Raw genomic sequence first — 21,232 nt, forward strand, 5'->3', positions numbered from 1 at the left:
ATATCTCAAGGCAAAATCTCAAGGCAAAAACTCAAAACAAAGCACGCGCGCGCACACACACACACCCCACACCCACACACCCTAAACTCCTCTTAGACAAGCCCCCTTCACAGTCCCATCTAATTACAGGCTGATAATCTTTCCAGGTTATCAATCAGCACAATAAAAATGCCTCGAGGGCTCATTTTAAACAATTCTCTGGTCCTCCTCTAGGGGGCGAAGTTGGCTCGCATTTCACTGAAAGGGGAAATTATTTTCAAACCCTGATTTTCGCACAGTGCTAGATACTCACATATAAAGGGGCCTTTCCGCGCTCCTGTTTCTTCTCAATACATTCCACTTGCGCTGATGAGCAAAGCAGCCAAGCCCTTCGGCGCAGTAACAGGGAGGGAATGTGATTAGGGCTGAGCATGAGCAGGGCTTAATCAGCACAGCCCTGAAGGCTGGCCAGCCCATTCTCCTCAAACTTGAGATCACAGCTATGGTTTTGCCGGCGATGATACACTTTTTTCAAGAATATATGTTGGTTTTTTTTTGTTTTTTTTGTTTTTTTTTTTCAGGAGAATTTTCCACTGGGGAAATTCTGAAGCCAGTTGAAGCCTCACAAGGGGCTCCCTCCCACCCGGTCTCCTCTGTAGGGCCTCCCTCTGAAAAACCACAAAGCAAGCCCCTGGAGGTCTGAGTGCCTGCCCTCTCTTCCTGCATGAACGGGGTCCTTTCTACCCTGAAGATGGCATCTGGTGGCCAGGAAGGTGCCTGGACAGCAGTTCCTCGCTGGGTCTCGCTTCCCCCTTACAGAAAGGGTTAGGTGTCCTCTTAGGGAACACAGGTCTAGCTACAGAAGGGGCACACACAAGCAATGCCTATTCCCAAGGGAGAATCAAATGTGAGTTTCAGCGCCCTGGCAACCATACAACAGGGCAGAAGGCTCAGAGTGTGTGTGTCCCTGATGCATGGATAGATCCAGTTTTTGTGGGTTCTAAGCCTTATACAATTTTGGCAGTCCTCTTTAGAAATATAATACAAAATTAGGAATACCACATTAGCTACAGGGCATTGGAAGGGGATGTTGCCAGTGAAAGATCCTGAAACTTAGGGCTCTTAACTGCTGGGCCATGCAGTTATCTTGTCCAGCCTGCCACCACTGGACTCTCCCCTGCAATAAAACCCCATGTCACGTGTGCTGGCTCTGGGTCTCTTCTTGGCCTTTTGAACATGGTGCCATCTCTAATGAGGCTGATATGGGTTCAGCACGACAGGGCCCAAGCTCCACCCGCTGATGACTGTCCATTGCCTGGAGACAGATACCGAGGTGGAGCTATTGAAAGAAACACTTGCGCTGCCCTGTGAAAGGGAACAAACTCCTCTGTCACGGGCCAGCTCTCCACACCTACCTGACCAAGCCTCAGTCACCAGTTTGGGTCATCTCACTAGTTCAGACTCTGCCTTTTTCTCCTTTTCCACCCATGGAAGGTTATGCACCCCTGCTTCCAGACCTCCTTGGGCTGCACAAAGGTGCCAACTACACTAGTCTTTACTGAAAGAGAGCAAAATCAAGTGACCTGAATTGCAAGCATTTAGCTAAACATAGTTTGTTTGCACATTTTTAGTCCTTGTAAAAATAATACGCAATTTTTTTCCTTATCTGATGGCAATATCATTTACCCAAATCTTAATAAAATGAGGCAAGGCCTAAAAAAATGGAAAGTTAGGTTTAGTTAATGTAGCTTGTTTTCACATGTGCTACAGTTTGGAATTTATAAGCAAACCAGATATAAACTTTCTTCTTTTTGAACAAAACAGTAAGAACAACTTCTTACATATAAAAGTGTCTTCATAAAAGCTATTTATCACAAAAAACAGTGTTCTGCAAATTTGATTTAAAAGCTTTTTTTGGAGATGGGCTCTTGCTACATTGAGGAGGCCAGACTCAAACTCCCGGGCTCAAGGGAATCCCTGGCCTCAGCCCACCAGTTAGCTGGGACTACAGGCACATGCCACTGTGCCTGACCTTCTGCAAATTCTTATTTGTAAAATGGAGTGTAATGGAAAAATAATAGCCACCATTATTTGTGTCCTGTGAACCACATGTAGTCTGAACATTTCATAGAGACTATTTCACTTAATCACCTCAATAACCCTATGCAGTATTATCCCTATTTTACTGATGCGGAAATTGAGGCTTTAAGAGGTAAGCGACTTGTCCAAGGTTACAAAGGTATTTCGTATAGATTTGAGGCTGGACACGTTGAGCCTTATTCTTAGTCCCCATGCCAAGCTGCCTCTGCAGCCAAAAATCACTTTCGATACTATAAAGAACTAGTGAGTTTCACAAGATAGTTATTTTTGAAAAGCAGATCATTGCACATATTTCGATTTTCCCCCAAATTCCTATTTGATTAAAAAGAAAAAGAAAACAGGCTGAGAAATGGGGCTACTTTTTTCCAAGGCTTTAAAAGTTTTTAGAAATCATCATAATAGTTAAATGCAAACAATGATAATAGCTACCATTTATTGAACATGTATCACGTGATGGGCCACTGGCTAAGTTCACAATGTGTGCTGTTTCCTTTAATATAGCTATCTTGTGAGGCAAATGATATGATGCCCATTTAACAGATGAGGAAACTGAGACTCAGAAAGGTTAACCATAACCACTATGTTCAAAGTGTCTCAATAGCTAAGGAAAGTTTGAACTTTAGTCTATCTGCCCACACTAAGCCACTTCCCTACTATAAAATGTATACAAATAGAAAGCATGCTTTAGCTAAGAGCCTGTTAGTTATTTCAAATATATATCTAGATCTTTGAATGGCCAACGGAAATCACTATATGCTTTCAGGTCAAGAGGGTATAGGTGAGCAGTCCCAGGGGAGTTGAGTTCTGCTATCTGAGTTTCTGTCTCTAATATCACCTCATATGATGGGTCTGGGGGAGGAAAGGAGGGAGCTGTATCTTGCCATCTTTGTAAACAGCCAGTAAAAATGAGGACATAAATCAGGTTCACATCTGGATATACAATGTTCAGTCTTGCCAAGAGACTAGTACACGATGGAACTACCCCAAATGCATTTAATACATTCTTAGGCCATTGCACCCAGAGAGACCCCAACTTTAGCTGACCCAAGCATCTTCCCAGCATGGGTCATTTGCTCATTTGAGATGCTGGCTTCACTACGGGTTGGGGGGCCTATACTCAGCGAGTGACCTAATTGTTACAGGACCCAACATCACAGTGATCCAACCGCACATGACAAAGGAGGGCACGCTGGCAGAGAGGCTGAGTTCACAGCGCTGGTACCAGAGAAGGCAGAAAAATATGCTGACTCCAAATGTCACAGGAGCACGAAAGAAAACCTACATAAGTGAGGGTGGGTCTTTGGAGGGAGGTAGACACTCTGCAAGGCTTGAATTTGCCGAGTTCATAAACCCTGCACGGAGCCCTGATCAACATGCCCCCATGAAGCACAGCACATCAGTTCTCAGATCAAGAGAAACAATGTTAGGGTCATGAGCATGAGAAATGGCATGAGCACCGTTTCCAAATGCTAGCTTTCTGCTGGAGTTATACAGGTGTATGTTGGTATAAGGCAAAGGAAACCCACCCAGACACACAGGTCAAAAGTTTCCCTGTGGGCTTAGAGAACAGGGTGTCTAAGCTTCACTTTGGAATCTGAGGCCCAGGCAAGAATTCCAATTTTCTAAACATTTCGCATTTTTCCAATGTTCGATTTTCCCAGACAAGGCATGCACATGCACACACTCATACTCTCACTCTCTCTCTCTCCTGAGATCCCATTAGAGAGAAAGAACATCACAGGAAGCTAGGTTTGGCTTGGAGGGAGCAGCATCTTTCCAACAACTCCAACTTAGCTGAAAATCGGAACGGGATGATATGGGAGGGAGGGAGGGGAGAGGGAGACAGGAAGCTCCTCACCAGATGAAGGACCACTTTTAGAGTGTTAAAAGAAGAGAAGTGTCTCACACTGGGTCTGAGGTTAAGATGCTAAAGTGGAAGTTTCCACCACCTCAAGATGTAACAGATGGGAAATTCCAAAGCAGGGGATCTGATCATTATGTGGAAATTTCTAAGAAGCTGGCTCTAAGACCCAGAAGGAGGACACAAACAGGACAGTGGAAAGCAATGGAGGATTCTGTGAGTAAGATTCTTTGGTAATGCTCTGATTCCTACGGTTTCCAAGGTGGGTGGAATGGAGAGGGCTCAGCCTTTTTTCTCCAGCCCAGAGAAAAGGGTTTCAAAAGCTGTATGTGGTGAGTTTGATATGCATCTCCTAGAGTTCCCAGGTTGACAGTGACATCTGCCTTAGGAACCAAAATGTGAGAGGTGGCTGACGCTGCCTAAGCCAGCAGGGCGGATGCCACATCAGAAAGTGAGTACTGTCCCCTTGCCCCATGGCAGAGTGGAGGGTAAAAGGAATACGAACCCTGGACACCCAGAGTGGCAGCCTGGGTCTCTTCGCAACAGGTTCTCCCCGAGAGGGCTTTGGCATGAGAGTGAGAGGACCCCAAAGAGAGTCCGACTGGAAACCAGAAGGTGCTGAGGGATGGCAACAGTGGCAGGAGGAGCGAACCACCCAAATCCCAGGGGCCCCAGAGCAAGGCCCCTCAGAGGAGTCCTGGAGAAGGCCATGGAGGTGGCCAGGAGAGAAAAAAGTCCCTTTCCCTGTCTGCCAGGCTCAGATAACTCAGCACCAGGTGTGACAGTTGCAGTCAGGTAAAGACTTGCTGCACACTCCCCCTGACCCCAAAACCTGGAGACCCGAGCAGTGGGCAGCTGGAGGCCACTGGAAGAGGAAGTGGCCCTTGGTGGCTGGATGGAGGGAAGTCCTCCCTTGGAATGAATACTGACTCTTTATAGACCAAAGAGGGCGTTTCAAATTTCCAAAATGAACCTGTGTGCATGTGTGTGTGCATGCTGAGAGAGAAAGAGTGAGAGTGAGAGTGAGAGTGAGAGAGAGAGAGAGAGAGAGAGAGAGAGAGAGAGAGAGAGAGAGAGAGAGAGAGAGGCAGGCTGACTTAAGTGGCCTTAGAACTTCTCATTACCAGAAAAGTAACCAGAAAAGTCATGGGCCTGATGAAGTTATTATCAGGAAATGGGGTACAACACACCTTCCTGATTAAACTTTAAAGAAACAGTGGGAGATAAGAATGAAGCTGAGTCTTAACTATGACCCGTGAGTCACATTGTACCATATATTAATTACATACAGTTAACCTTTGGTAAGTCCTGACTATGTGCCAGGCACTGGGCCATGGACTTCACAGACACTACCTCATTCAGTCCCTCTAACAACTCCTTGAGGCATGTATTTGACAGATAAGAAAACTGTGGCTCAGAGAAGTTAGGCAACTTGCCCAGGGTCACACAGGTAAGTAAGCAAAGTAGTAGGAACCTGTACTCAACCTCAAGCCTGACATCTATCCGTGAGCTCTCATATTGTCCCGGATGAGTGGTTTTCAGCAAATTTGTGATTGAAGCAGGAAAGGGACTTGGGTCCTGCCCATCTTTCCTCCTTGGGAGTCCCTGAGCTAGAAAACCAAAAACCAGAGTTTGAAAGCCACTGACAAATATGATCTTATGGGTCTTGTACAACACTCTGATTTTATGATGCTATCATCTGTGGGTGGGAAGGTAGAGAGAGGTGGACCCCCCACAGCGGACATAGGGGAGAGGAAAAACTCAGAATTTATATCCAGTGTTCCAGGAGAGGCAGCTGGAAGGAGCTGGTTCCAGCAGGTGGATCTGAGGTTCCCAGAATTATAATCATGTATATAAATACAGAGTTCAGAGAATGCATGTAAAGCACTTAGCACAGAGCCCGGCATTAGGTAAATGGCAACTATGATTGTGGAAAGTGTACATATGTGCCTAAAAAGCTTAACATATAATTTAACGCAACATGCTCAGCCACTGATGTCACTGTGTCTGTCCCATAAGGAGCTATGTTTATCATGGACACTACACTTTACTAATTGAGCCAAGACAAGAAAGGAATGTGTAAGATTAAGCTAGCCAAGTCTAAAACAATTAGAGTAAGTCTGAAGCAATGGTTTTTAAGCAAGGGGGGCCCAGGGGAGGGGGCAGGCATGGAGTCCTGTGACATAATGATGGAAAACATAATCCTTTCTCCAATAAAAAAAAGTGCATATGTACAATTTTGCAAATAATGACAGAAGGTTCACAGATCTGTTGAAGTATATTCATAATCTCCAGATTAAGAACCACTCCTGCAGATCCTGAGGATTCAACATGAGGTCCTCAGGCCAAGAGCTGCTCACCAGATCTCAAAGTGGTGCTACCCATCCTTGTCCTCTCCACATGCTCCTTATTGGTAGTCTGGATCACGACACCAAACCTGAAGTAGGTAGTCTGTAACTGTGTAGAATCTAATTTCCAACCTTTCAAGTTTAATAGACTCCAAATGAAGAATGTCTAAACTAGTGGACTCTGGTACCTAGAAAATTTATCTGCTTGGCATTCTCAATCTTTCCTTCCTTCCTTCTGGTAGCAACACACCTCCTTTTTATCATTTTTTTATTTTTTAAATGTATTAAATAATGTGGGGAGTCTTCCAGTGAAAACAGGAAACCTGCTAGACAAATTCTAAAAGAGCTGTCACACTACCCCTCCTTTTTTTTATGGGGAACCCATTCTGTGTAATTCTGGTGGGATTTACTCTCTCTCATGGGACACGTGAACAGGCCTTAGCTAAAGTGATGCTGCTTATTGTCGACTGCCTATTTCTGGCCATGCTGGTTCAGGCAGGCAATCCAATCTGGGCCGGTCAAGGTCCCTCCTTGGTACTTACTACTGCTAGAAGTATGGCAAAAGAGGCACCCACAGCTGTGAGAATGACAGAAACCCAGTTACTGATAGCTACCTCTGCCACCATGGTAAGGGAGAGCATGTCTGAGAATGAAGCTGAGAGAGCTAAGTAAAGTCAAGACAGAGTGAAAGATAATGGCCTGATGATATCTTTGGAACTCCTGAATACAGCTGTGCCTGAAGCCCTTACTAGTAAGGCCATCCTAATCATATAAGTCAAGAGACTAGTTTGAATTATATTTCTGTTGCTTGCAACCAAAATACTCCTAATAAACTTGATCTAAAGAAAAACAAAGTCCCAAAGGAAATTCCCCTTCATGGGTAGTCCTTGTGGAATTCTGGGCTCCTCTTTGATAATGACCCTAAATGAATTAAAATTTTTTCTTCCTATGACATTCTTGCAAAAAAGTCTAGGCTTAACATTATTCCTTATCATTCTCTGCACCAACAGCATCTTAGCAGTGCCGCCAGTCAGCAAATATTTCATTCTCCCGACCCTTGATCCTGCACTCCTGCTCACCTTCCCTACATTATCGGATACTACCTCTTGTAATAAGTATTAAGGTTACTCATTAGAAGAGGAGGGACCCAGAAAAGGACAATGGTAGCCTAGTTTATAGTTCGCTACCATCAAATACTTGGAGTCAAGTCTCATGAGCCTCTCACTGCCCCCAAAAGGCACTGAATGTTCCAGTATAAGAAATGAACCTAGAATCACGGGGCTCAAAAGAGAAGGAGAGAGACATGGAGCAAGGGAAGAGGATCATGCAGGGTCAATGTAAATTCTGTGTTTCAAAAGCCACAACACAGACTGAATCACTGTAGAATGACTTGAGAATTGAGAGAAAAAACATTCACAGAGCACTATCAGGAAGTTGTTTGTTTTTCTTTCAGAACAGGGATGGTAAGTAGATTTCAACTCACGTGTCCAATCTGGTCCATAACTAAAATGCCAAGGCTCAGCATCAAGACAGCCGTGACAATCTGAAGTCCATTACAAGGTGGGAAGGGGAGGAGGGTTGTGAATATATGTATTTGTTATTTCAGTTGAAACAATTACATTTAATCCTTGGACTAAGCAAGACCAACAGAGAAATGCACACCTGAACTAGAGGGGTTTCTCTTGGACTGCACTCAACTGTCACGTCACTCGCCTGCACAGAGGCAGTCCTCATTGTTTTACCTACAGGGATGTTGTCGGCCACTCTGTGTGGCATTCGCTTTATGAGCACCCTGAAGACATTTCTCTGAGCCTTGAATCATGATCAACCTTGCTTCTTCTGGGTAACTCGTGTGCTTTTACCTTCCAGTTACCATAAGTTGTTAACGGAGCATGTTTTCCTTCTTGTACTGACTGCTTGGAAGCTCAGAGGTAAGACTCTGGGGCCTGACAGCAAATGAACAGCCTCTCTCCCATGAACTGGGGCCTTACTTTATCTCTGACTTCACCCCACTTTTCCTTCTCCACAGATTTCCTCCCTTATTTTTCTTAATCGCGTTATATTATACCTATGTTTAAAGGCCATCTCAAAAATCTTTGAAGACAGGTACATACATCAGATCAACAGTAATCAACATAAGAGGAAACAAACCAGATGGTGAGTGGAGGAAAGTTTTACAAATGCTGCCATGCAGTGGCAGCCACAGGGTGATGGCCTTGAACCAGGAATAGCCCTGGGCCAACTTATCAAGTCAGCAAGTATCTCATTCTCCCTACCCTGGATCCTGTGTTCCTGCTCACCTTCCCTACCCTCCATCCCCCATGGGCAGCCAGTGCCCCTGGGCCATTCCTGAGCATCCACACCTACTCTCTCTTTACTGCTACTGGTTGCTCTCCCTCCCTCAACTCCTCCCACCAAATCAAAATGCCTTCCACCTCTCTCTAGAACTTTGTGCTTGACTGTATGTTGTCAACAGTTGATAAGAGTGCAGTGTCTTTTCTTTCTCAAGGACAGGTACATTTTAACCAGGCATTTTGAAGAGGAAAAACCCCATAGAAGTAATTCACTAAAGGTGGAATATACTACAAAAGTAGTACAAAAGCAATTGAAAAGGAGATTTTTCTTGTAAATCTCAAGTAATTCTATGTAAGGCAGCACAGTACCTGGCACACAGTGCTCAATACACAGTAGGTACTCATTATTACTATTGTTGCTGTTATTGTTAATTCCACCACTACCATTTGATCACTCACTGTCTATTCCTTTTACCTCTACCAAGCAGGCTACTGCCCTTTTCAGAACACTGGCCGACTGGAGATCCACAATCAATTAATCCATTTTAATTATACTTATAATTTATAATGCACTTAGGGTAACTTGCAGGATGATGAGATACATGGCTTAGCCATCATTAACACTCCACCTGACAGTCAGTGACCCCAAGAAACAAAGCCTAGCTGACATGGACCTGCAGCTACCTGCAGATACATGAATAGTCCCAGGTGAAAGGAGAAGGATCACGTAGCTGAGCCCAGCCCAAATCACCAACCCACAGAATGGTGAGATAAATAAAGCATTGTTATTTTGAGCCAGTAAATTTTGACTCAAAATGCTGGCAGTAAATTTTGGGGTGGTTTGTTATGCAGCATAAGATAACTGATACACATTGCAAATAGCCACAATATTAGGGAGTGATGCTACCTGAAGCCCCAGAAGCTTTCTCACTTTTAAAAAGTACATTATTTTCCTAGCTCTTAAGGAAGTTTTCTACCATGGCAGAACTATTACCTCGCAATAATCACATTTAGGTGAGGTGAGAGAAAAAAATACAGAAATAAAGAGTAGAGCCCCAGTATGTTTTATGTTGTAGCTGTGAGCCAATTTTCATTACAACACACTACAAGGGACTGTCTGAATTCCTTGGCTGAAATAACACTCTGTTGTTTTGGATACTGCCTGAAACAAGCAGACCATCAACAGGGGCCTGGAAATAGTTTCATTACCCAAAAAAGTTTTTATTTTAATAGTATTTGGCATGTAATCATGGATCTTTATCCTGCCCATGGTCTTACAAAGGAACATGGGTTGCTCTGTTTTTTTAAGGCATGGAAACATCATAAATCATTATAGAGATTAAAGAAAAGTACAAATAAATAGACATCTCATCATATCACTGGTAGGGAAGCATCTAACCTAGAAGTGTGAATGTCATCTCAAAAATAAAGTCAAACAGTCACTTTGTTTAAGAAATGAAGAACTTACCAGTAAGACTTTGTGTGGTCCAATGTTTTCAGGTTTTAAGTGGAATGAATCTGAAATAGAATTAAATAAACATTCCATAAGTAAATCACATTTGGAAAGGGTGTGCTTTCGATCCCAAGTGACTGCCATAACGTTGAGCATTTATTCATGAAAGATGAACAAAGCTTTTTCTGACTCCTGATGGAAGAGGGAACATTTTTTGCCAACATGGTTTAACTTCCTGAATAGAGAGAGCATGCTCTCATCTACTTTGGGGAGTGCTCAAAATCTGAGGCCAGTGTAACTATAAATGGTAGTGTTTTTTCCAAACCTCTCCAAGTCAGGGGAAGCCTCTCTAGCTGTTGCCCTTACCTTGGTCTCTCAATCTCTTTATGCTAGGACCCAGCCATGGCTCCCTCTAAGACACCACCTAAAACACTGGTGGTCCAACATAACTTGAAGGGCAGAGGAAGAGTGTACAAGACATTCTAATAGTGGCTATCTGATCATATACATAAACACAGATTTTTATCTTAATTGATAATAATGAGCCTAAGGTAGTATTGTTCAATAGAAATATAACCCAAGCCACATACTATTACAACATAATATTAAATATATTTAATAATTAGATTAATAATATAAAATTATGTATTATATATTAATTCTAAATATACATAATTATAATAAAGTACATTTAATAACTAGAACATAATATTAGGTGTTCTAGTAGCCACATTTAAAAAGCAAAAAATAAATTAATTTTAATATTTAAGTTAACCTAATTTATCTAGAGTATTATTGTAACACATAATACAGAAATCATTAATAAGATATTTTACTTTTTTTAGACTAAATCTTCAAGATTCAGTACCTCTCAACTTGAGCTAGCCACATTTCAAGTAGTCCATGGCCACACATGGCTAGTGGCTACCATACTAGACAGCACGGGTCTAGGGAACTATTCTTGGTCTTCAGGTATTGGTAAGACTTCAAGAAGTCTGACGCATATGAAGATCTTATTCACCTATTTTCCTTCTCTCAGTCATCTATCATTACTCCCATTTCATGATGTCATTTTAACAGAAATCAGACAAAATGACAGCAAATACTTATATATAGCACTTACTATGTGCCAGGAACTGTTCTTGGCATGCCCCTGTGTTACCTCAGTTAAACCTCACAATAACTTTATGAGGTAAATATATTATTCTCATTTTGGAACGAGGCAACTGAGGCACAGAGGAGTTACACTATTTACACAAGACCGTGAGACGGTGACAGGGATGAGATTCAAATCTAAGTCGTTTGCCTCCAGAGTCCATGCTTTTACCCACTACCCTCTCAATTAAATTTGAACAGCTCAAAATAAGATAATTACTTTCAGTTTTAATTATAACCATCAAATGATCCAAGTCTGCTCTCATGATAACATGGTTAGATAATAGCAGTGATGGCAGATGGAACAGTTACTGGATGCACTAGCAAATTAAATTCAAAACAATTTGGGATCTGAGCACAAAAACCATAGCAGGTGGGGTCGAAAAGGCTGCATTGGGTCTGGAGGTTCGTCTGGATGACTAAGGTGGTGGTGGTCGGGGAGGTTAATGTGAGGTCCACGGAAAATCTGCTTTTGGTGATTTTTCTGAGGGAAGGGCCTAGTGCTTTCATCAGATGCTGAAAGATTCTCAAACGCGTCTTTTAGATAGGTATCCCTATATTTGTCTCAGCAGGGGTAAGAAGTTAGGAAGAATCAAGTAAAAGAATTAAGAAAACACATCCTTTTCACTTTATTAATCCACAGGCCCCAAAAGAATCACACTCAGCGAGCAAAATCAGCCCCCCTCATGCAAACTTTCTGCCAAATCACAGAGACGGAGGCTGGTCAGTGACATCGTAGAGCTAAGGACACTCAAAGGGCTGCCACCTAGTCTCCCATGGAGAGCCCTGAGCCTGCTGAAAATCCTTCCGTGGCTTCCTCTAGGTTTTAGGATCAAGGCCAAGCTCCTCAGACTACTCTAAAAAGCCCCTGTGGCCTCATGCCTGGACTCTCCCTCAGGCGTCTCACTGACAGGTCCCAAAATGCACACCCTGCCCCCTTCACTCCTCTATGCCTTTGTGGATTCTGTTCTTTCTGTCAAACATGTCCTTTCCCTACAGTATCAGTGGGTCTTCACATCTCAGTTCAAAAGTCACCACCTCTGGGAAGCCTGTGTGAATACTCTTGACTGGCTTAGCAACAACTTCTCTGCAGTAGTGACAGTAAGGCAGTATTCATTCAATTCAAATGGCAATTATACACTACTATAGTTATGTGTCCCTGAAGGAGGGGGATGTGTTCTGAGAAATGAAGTTTTAGGGGATTTCATCATGTGAATATCGTAGGGTGTACTTACACAAACCTAGAGGGTACAGCCTACCACACACCTAGGCTACATGGTAGAGCCTATCGTGTCTAGGCTACAAACCTGGACAGCATGTTACTGTTCTGAATACTGTAGGCAACTATAACACAATGGTAAGTATTTGTGTATCTAAACATAGAAAAGGTATAGTAAAAATACGGTATTATCATCTTTAAAATACGTTGTTTTGTTTAAAAAAATTCAGTTGGTACCAATGGTATTATATAGTCTTATGGGACCACTGCCACAGATGCAGCCTATAGTTGACTGAAATTTCATTATATGCACATGAGTGTACTATTGGTAATATTAAAAGCTGGTTTTTTAAGGTGCTAGGTACTGTTCAAATGCTTTACATGCTCCTTTAATCCCCTTAGTAATCCTATGAGGAAGGTTCTTTCATTATTCCGTTTAGTAGGGCAGCAAATTGAGGCACAGAGGTTAAGCCAGTAGCCTAAGGTTACATGGCTCATAAGTGGCGGAGTCAAACTGTAAACCCAGACAATCTGATTCTAGACCTCACACTCCATGCCTGCCTCCAACTAGGGTCCCCTTCCCTCTACCCTCATTGCCCCTGTACTTACTTTACTCTGGTATCTCCTATATTTTAGATTTCCATTTATTGGTCTCTCTCCCCACGTTTGCAGAATCCTGCAATCATGTTTGCAGGTTAATAATGTGTCTAGCTCATTTGTGTCTCTCCGGGACCTAGTAAGGTGCTTGGTATATGGCAGATACTCAATAAAGACACACACAGGAAAACACTGGAATAGCACTGAAAGAAAGGATAGGAGCCAAGGCTATCAACCCAGTCCTGATAAAAATGCACTAGGATAAAGAATCTTCAAATAAAGACTTTAACAAAGCAAGTTTTGACTTTATCTTTTAAATCCAGCCAGTACCAAGGAGATGGTCACTTCCCAGGCCTGTTCAGTACCAGAAGGAGGAGAAGCAACTCAGAGCTTGGCAGACTTGCTCATACCTCCAAGTTCATCAGTTTTACTTTACTTTGCATGTAGAACTAAGTAATAACATGCTTAAGCAATAGCATGCCCAAAGTCTTGGCTGGCTATTATCAAGGACTGCCAGAAAAGACACATGCTAAAAAATCTCCTTTGGCTGCCTGGACATGGCTTGGATATTTCTACCCTGGAGTTCCAGGATATATTTCTTTCCATTACTAACTAAACTCCCCTCGAATGGCTATGGAATTTGAACTTGTAGAAGAATACTTTCCTCTAACAGTGAGAAAGGCAAAAAGTTTTAAGATCTAGAACATACACAGATCTGTAGGAAGAGAAGGAGCTCTCTCTAGCCTGGTCAGAGATTGCATTAGGATTGTGGCCCAGCCTACCCACTTGCAGATAAATACAGTCAGCCATAACATCCACCCTTTATACTGCATCTAGAATGTAAAAGAATCCACCACCTTCCCACGTACGTAGATGGATGTCAGTATCACTTGTTATTAACAACCAAACCATAAATCTGTATTGACTCTTGCCATATCATCTCCTTACATAAGAAATAATGACATTAATTTAGTTATTATTGAGAGGTATACTGAATGTAAATGCCAGGGATGGTTGTAGGTGCTGGGGATGCAGTGGTGAATGAAGTATAATTACATTCTTGACTTGAGGCCCTTACATTGTAATGGGGGAAAGCAAACAAACATGTATACAAATAAGTAAATGAGATAATTTTAAACAATAAGTTCTACAATTTTTTTCATACATGCAAGGAGTGAAGTGACCTAATGAAGAGTTTAACAAGGTTTCTTCAGCAGCTGTAGGGAGGAGCATTGAAGAGGCAATAGCGAACAAATGGTGACCAAGTGTGAGGCCATTTGATTGTTCAGGTGAGATATGTACGTACCTCAGATATAGAGAAGTAGACGAATTCAGTATAGGTTCCAGAGGTAAACAATTAAGACTTGCTGATGAAGTGGATACAGGGGGGTCAAGCAACTTGGTCAATGATGGTTTCATTTACTCAGGGAGAAAACAGATTGAGGGAAGAAAAAATATCAAGAATTCTGACGTGATCTGGTTAACTTTGAGACATCCAAGGGGGGATGTCAAAAAAGCATTAAGAAGTCTAGAACCATGCTGTCCAATATAGGTACATGTGAGTCTTTAAATTTAAATACAATTAAAAACTCACTTCCCCAGTTGTATGAGCCACATTTCAAGTGACCAAGCAGCCACAAAGGCAGCTACTCTATGGAACAGCACAGGTACTATATGGTTTCATTCTGATATGTTATCTCAAAAGGCAAAAACAGATGTAAAAGGGCTTTTGACACACATAAAGGACCCTACTGTAGGGATAAAAGGTAAATGCTCCACAAAGGTGGGGCATAGTTGAGGGAAATAAACCCTATGCTTTAAGTCTATCCTACGAATTTGCCTTTATTAGATGCTTGGAGGGTTATCAACTTTGTGAAGTAATACTATATGTGTCAAAGAATTACAAATTCATTCCTGAGCTCCAAAGGTTAAAATCAGTGGGTTACAACGCTGGCATTTTGCCCCATTGTAAAGGGCTTCGGTCCCAGAGAATGGCACACCCCAAAAGGTTGAACTGGCCTAATTTAACCAAATGGTACCACCTCATTATCTCCACCTTGGGACGGGCTCTTGGCTGGAAGAGCTGGTCTAGGCTGTTCATCAGGAGAAACTCTTTTTACCTGGCTACTGTCCTAATCTACAGAGAGTTTCTGAAGACAAAGTTTTGTTTTCAAGGAACTGGTGGTATATGTACTCAATTAACTTGTAGATAAGCTGGGGGAAAAGTATTCTGATAATGCCAAAGCAGTATAAATTTTAAAAAATACACATAGATTCCTATTTCATCACACTTTAAGAGAATAAGTGAAAAAGAGTAAACAAGAAATTGAAATGTTATACTCAACATTTTTTTCCCCCATTTTTGTACTGAAAGGACAATCACAGTTTTAAAAGGATGGAAAGCTTCTTTGGAATTTACCCATATTTCCAGCATCCTAGTGCTGCTATTTATTTTTGCATGTTACCTTTGATAGAAACATGTGCTTTTATGTGACTATGGCCATAGTTTATATGGTATTGGTAGTAAAGGCTTTGGAATTGGGCAGATAGAGGTTTGAATGTCGGATCCTCAACTAATGAGACGCGAGTCCTTGAACAATTTATCTCTAGTTCTCAATTTCCTAACGGGTAAAATGGGGCTAATATTACTTTTTGTATAAACTTGCTGTAAGGATAAAAAATCTTAGCACAGTGCCACTAGGACAAACTCCATGAATTACGGCTACTATTTCTTTCTAAAATTTCACTTTAAATATTTTAGTATTTCTACACATAGACGTAAGTGTTTCACGTTGAAAAGCCACAATTTCCTAAATCAATCCCCTAATGCTGGATAGTTAAGTTACTGCCAGTTTTTATTATCACAAACATGATTACATTGGACAGCTTCATGACTTAGCTTTTTCATTCTTTTATCTTATTTCTCTGGCTTCTCTAAATTCCTAACAGTAGAATTACTAGCTTTTGCTTTTAAAAGGATTTTTATTGGCTGGGCGCGATGGCTCACGCCTGTAATCCCAGCACTTTGGGAGGCCGAGGCGGGTGGATCACGAGGTCAGGAGATTGAGACCATCCTAGCTAATATGGTGAAATCCCGTCTCTACTAAAAATACAAAAAAATTAGCCGGGCGTGGTGGCGGGCGCCTGTAGTCCCAGCTTCTTCGGAGGCCGAGGCAGGAGAATGGCATGAACCCAGGAGGCGGCGGAGCTTGCAGTGAGAGGAGATCGCGCCACTGCACTCCAGCCTGGGCGACAGAGCGAGACTCCGTCTCAAAAAAAAAAAAGGATTTTTATTAGCATACAACAATATCACCAGCAAAATAATGCACAGTTCCTGAGATCTTCATATTTTATACATAAAATAGTATTAAGACTGTTTTGTTTTGTATTTGTAAGAGCATTAGGATCAACATTTTTACATGTTTGTTTATTAATGGTGTGTCACCTTGAAAAACAATAATTTTATATTTTTTGGTTATTCATGTATTATGAACCTGATGTTTTTCTTGTAAGTGTGAATAAGTTCTTTGTAGTGCACAGTAATCAACAGGTAAGATACACATTTGCCACAAATAGATTCCCAAAACTTACGCAAGTAAGTATGAAAGTATCTTTTCATTTACATAGCATTTCTTAAATAATGTGTAACAGCTATATTTTGTATAAACCTCAAGAGGTATGATATTGCTTCTTGGCAAAATGTTTGGCTTTTGATTGAGTTTCAAAGTCAATTTATATCCACGCTGATCGTCATAGCAACCCTGTGAGTGAACTGGGGAGTATAACAGTGTTGCCTGTACAGTAGAGAAAACAGATCCAAACAGGCCAGGTGACTGAGACAGGATCACTGAATCCTGCAGCTGAATCCCTCTTTCACTGAGTCACAGGACCCCTTGTGAAAGGAAGCTTACAAGGTAAAAGTGAAGAGATGTATTTTGTGCAAAATGGATTAGTATTCAAAGCACCAATTCTATATTGTTTCCTATTAGAAAGCCTTTACACACAGCATCCAAGAACCATGTTTACTTCACTGGAGGATCTCAAGAAATGTTAGCATTATTTCAGCAAATTTACTGTAACAATGGCTTACAAAATGGATCTACCTTCACACAGTTTTTTATACAGACAAAATAATTTAAATAACTTAAACCTAAATTAAGTTTTATGTTATTATTATTATTATTATTGTCCTGGCGTAAATACCACTTCTTCTCCCAAGTATTCCCTCATTCTTTGGCTCAATGAAACCACTCTTCTCTTAGAATTTCTACAACCTTTTCTACCTCCTACTTTTTATCACAGATATTTGGGAATGTGTTGCACTTCTCTTACTGGGTGGTAAGGTCCCAACGGTCCATATTTTAGTCGTATCTCCTAAATCACCTGGCATCTTTCTCTGCATGGAGGAGCACTCATTCAATGTTTTACAGAGACATGGGGGAAGAATTTTCATAGTTAAGAGAAAACAGTTTTTTAAAAAACGTAATTAAAATAAGAGCATTTTATAAGGTTGCACTAACTGTATTCTCTTTGCTACACCATTCCTTATTTTGGCAAGCATACTATCACGAGACACTTCTAATGCATTCTTAGGCTGGAGGTCTGCATTAGCCAAACAATACTAAACTACATTAAACAGAATGTCTAAGAATGTTTCCAACCATGTACAAATCTGTATAAATATGTAGCTATATCGGTGATGCTTTTATTTGCAAATTCAGATATAACTTATTTCTCAAAAATTCACTGTGTATACACACAGACACACACACACAGCACACAAGCACTAAAGTCTTGGTCAGCATTTGGGAAAAACTCAGATAAAAATATGGGACATCTGTTTCCTAATACTAGGAAAATTCACAGGAAATGATTAATGTTAACTAGGGAGAAAGAAATAATCTGGATTGAATTATGAAATGAAAACATCCAAAATTTACAATTTAATACAGTATATCCTGTCAGCCATGAGACCTTCAAAACTGGGGATGATTTAACATTTTATTGAAATACCTGTTACAGTAGAAACATTTTTATTCCGTATATATACCAATAAACAAAACTGAATACCCCAGCCTACACAATACTTTCAGATTCTGTATCTCCCCGCGGATATTTATGTAACCCTTGGCAGTTGAGGTTAGCTGTTTCGTGTGTATTTCCATAACGTGCCCAGTGCCTTGTGGGACAAATTAGTAACTAACACTAAATTGGACAGTGGTCCCCAGATAGAGAGGATTGGGGTCTTTTAAGAAAGATCTAGCATAGCTATGTCTCCCAAGGAGAACTGGAGGGACAATGACAGACAGCCACAGAGCAAGGCCAAAGAAAACTGTAGATGAAGAGGGTCTGTAGCTTGTTGGCTCTTCCACCATCCTGCTGCTTGTAAGTGTCTCTGAACCTACTATGTGTTTGGCAATGTGGAAGGTGGTAGGGACAAAACAGAGAACAAAATATATTCCCTCTATGGGCCAGATGCAGTAGCTCACGCCTGTAATACCAGCACTCTGGGAGGCTAAGGTGGGCAGATCATTTGAGGCCAGGGGTTCGAGACTAGCCTGGCAAACATGGTGAAACCCCATCTCTACTAAAAATATAAAAGCAACAAAAAACTAGCCAGGCATGATGGCATGTGCCTGTAATCCCAGCTACTTGGGAGGCTGAGGCAGGAGAATTGCTGGAACCTGGGAGGTGGAGGTTGCAGTGAGCAGAGATTGAGCCACTGCACTCCAGCCTAGGTGACAGAGTGAGACTCTGTCTCTCCCTTCTCTCTCTCTCTGTGTATGTATATATATATGTGCGTGTGTCTATGTATATACACTTATATATATGTGTGTGTATAAATATGTGTGTGTATATATAGTCCCTCCCCTCAAGGAACCCACAATTAGTCATATAAACAACTCATGAGGCCACCATAGCTCCAGTGGCACATAATCTAATTACAGTAAGGATAGCTAACTCTGAGAACACAAGGGACACTTATACCGGTCTGGGATGATCACAGAAGGCTTCCAGGAGGAAGCAGGGTGGAAGCTAAACTGTACGGAATGACCAGGGTTTACCACAAGGAGGGAGGTATAAGTAAGGTAGAGGGAAAAGCTTGTGCCAAAGCCTGAGAGGAAGTGAGTCCCTAAGCATACTGGGGGATGCAAAGAGCTTGGTGCACTGGGGCAAAGAGTTCTCAAGTGGAGAGAGTCCTTATTAACTAACAGGCAATAGCCAGGCAAAACCTAAAGGAGGTAACTATAGTGAAAACCACAGGACCAATGGAAATGACCCAGAATCTCTAGCATCTTCACATCAGAAAGAGTTATCACAGACAAGGGGGGACAGCCCAGGCCCTTTTGAGCAATAGACCTCTAGAGAGAGAGAGCAAGAAGATAAACTGTACCATGGCCACAACCTCATCAGAGTCAATGCCGGTTTCCAATTCCAAGGAAAAACCAATAGCCAGCTACCCAACCCAACACAAAGGAAGAGTGAGCAGGCCTTCTTCACAACCCTAAGAGGATGGCAGAATTATCTCCATTTTACAGGTAAGCTGCTGGTTTTAGAAGACAGGATTTATCAATATTCCTTTCTGTTGATTGATCCAGCTTCTGACTAGGAAAAACCAACTCATCTTGCTTTGACTGGGACTTCCCAGTTTTTGTACTGAAAGTCTCATGTCCCAGGAATCCCCTCAGTGCTATGCAAGCCAAGATGGTTGGTTAGCCTACTCAGAGTTTGTGACGTACATGAAGTGGGCACTGGGATTTATGACACAGCTTTTTGTATAGGAACTGGTGCAAAGTTACACGTGACTTGACCTCCCAAGCTAACTTGGATCCTTTGAACGAGGGAACCTTTTGGAATAGCTTAGTGGCTTCTCCAAGGCTCCTATATTATTTGCCATAATTTACACTGAATAATATTTGCAAAGCAAAAGCCTAGCTGAGGGCTTAGTGATTACTATCTGTGTGCTAACGTCAGATAATTGCATACTTCACAGCAATTAGCCAGAAGAGTCCTCTGAAATTAGGACTTGTTGTTGTTAACTGAAAGTTAACCAAATAATCTTTCAGCTTTAACTTTTTCGATTTGTTTTGTTTTGAGACAGTGTCTGGTTCTGTCACTCAGGCTGGAGTATAGTGGTGTGATCAGGTCACAGCTCCCTGCAGCCCCTACCTCCTGGGCTCACACAATCCTCCTGAGTTTCCCTAGTGGCTGGGACTACAGGGTCACTTTACCACACCCAGCTAGTTTTTGTGTGTTTTTTTTTAAGAGATAGTGTCTTGCTACGTTTTCCAGGCTGGTCTTAATCTCCTGGCCTCAAGCCATTCTTCTGCCTTGGCCTCCCGAAGCATAAGGATTTAAGGCATGAACCACTGTGCCTGGCCAGCTTTAACTTCTGACATTGAAAATCTTCCTAAAATAAATTAGTTTACTTACACAGGACGAGTACTATACATATTTTCATATATCTTTGTTAACTAGGAATCCTACCATGCCTTACTTATTGCAATGGCTTACATACTTACTGTTCGACAGATTTAAGAAGGTTTAGAAGACAACAAGAATGCACTATAGTTTCCAATAAATACAGTCACAATAGGATATTACTTTGTGGCAATATCTGGCAGGCAGAGAGTGGCTAACAAATCTTTATAGAATGAATGATGGTGGGAAAGTGGCCCATACAGAACTACAAAAAAGAAAATGATAAGGATAGTGCATGAGATAAAGGCTATACTTGTGCTTTTGCCACAGTGCTGTTGACTAAAGCAGCAGGAGCTCCAAGCTGAGGCACACAGTTCTTATCCAATAAAAGGAAGCAAAAGCTCTTCAAGAGCAGTCCTTTCCTTACAAGGGTGGTAATGAATAAAATAGGCGACGTGGCCTTCGGTCTGCAGAAAATGCAGAAAGACTTCAATGGTAAGACCAAGGGCCCGCTATTAAGTCCTGATTCAAAAGGCAAACCCCTAGGAAGCTCAGGAAATGTCATCCAGGCTAATGCTCTTTGGTGAGAATCCTGACATAGGAATGGATGAAGATATGTGCCTTAGAATCTTTCTCCGACAAAAGCAATGATTTCTTTTTTTTTTTTTTTTTTTTTTTTTGAGGCGGAGTCTCGCTCTGTCGCCCGGACTGGAGTGCAGTGGCCGGATCTCAGCTCACTGCAAGCTCCACCTCCTGGGTTTACGCCATTCTCCTGCCTCAGCCTCCCGAGTAGCTGGGACTACA

General features: G+C 41.8%; 1 protein-coding gene and 1 non-coding gene across 4 annotated transcripts in view; both read right to left on the reverse strand.

The window, feature by feature from the left end:
- Positions 1–21,232, reverse strand: part of GNG12 (G protein subunit gamma 12) — a 127,897-nt gene that overhangs the window by 63,131 nt on the left and 43,534 nt on the right. For all 3 annotated transcript variants that reach the window (XR_004440620.1, XM_033225254.1, XM_033225255.1), the window contains one exon: positions 10,051–10,100. The gene's annotated coding sequence lies outside the window, so the exon portion shown is untranslated. The remainder of the gene's footprint in view (positions 1–10,050; positions 10,101–21,232) is intronic.
- On the reverse strand, positions 6,585–6,645 carry LOC117094025. The gene has a single exon (XR_004441359.1). It is a non-coding gene; the product is annotated as a U7 small nuclear RNA (small nuclear RNA).

The sequence above is a fragment of the Trachypithecus francoisi genome, unplaced genomic scaffold (genome assembly GCF_009764315.1).
Source record: "Trachypithecus francoisi isolate TF-2019V2 unplaced genomic scaffold, Tfra_2.0 Lachesis_group12, whole genome shotgun sequence".
NCBI classification, from domain to species: Eukaryota; Metazoa; Chordata; class Mammalia; order Primates; family Cercopithecidae; genus Trachypithecus; species Trachypithecus francoisi.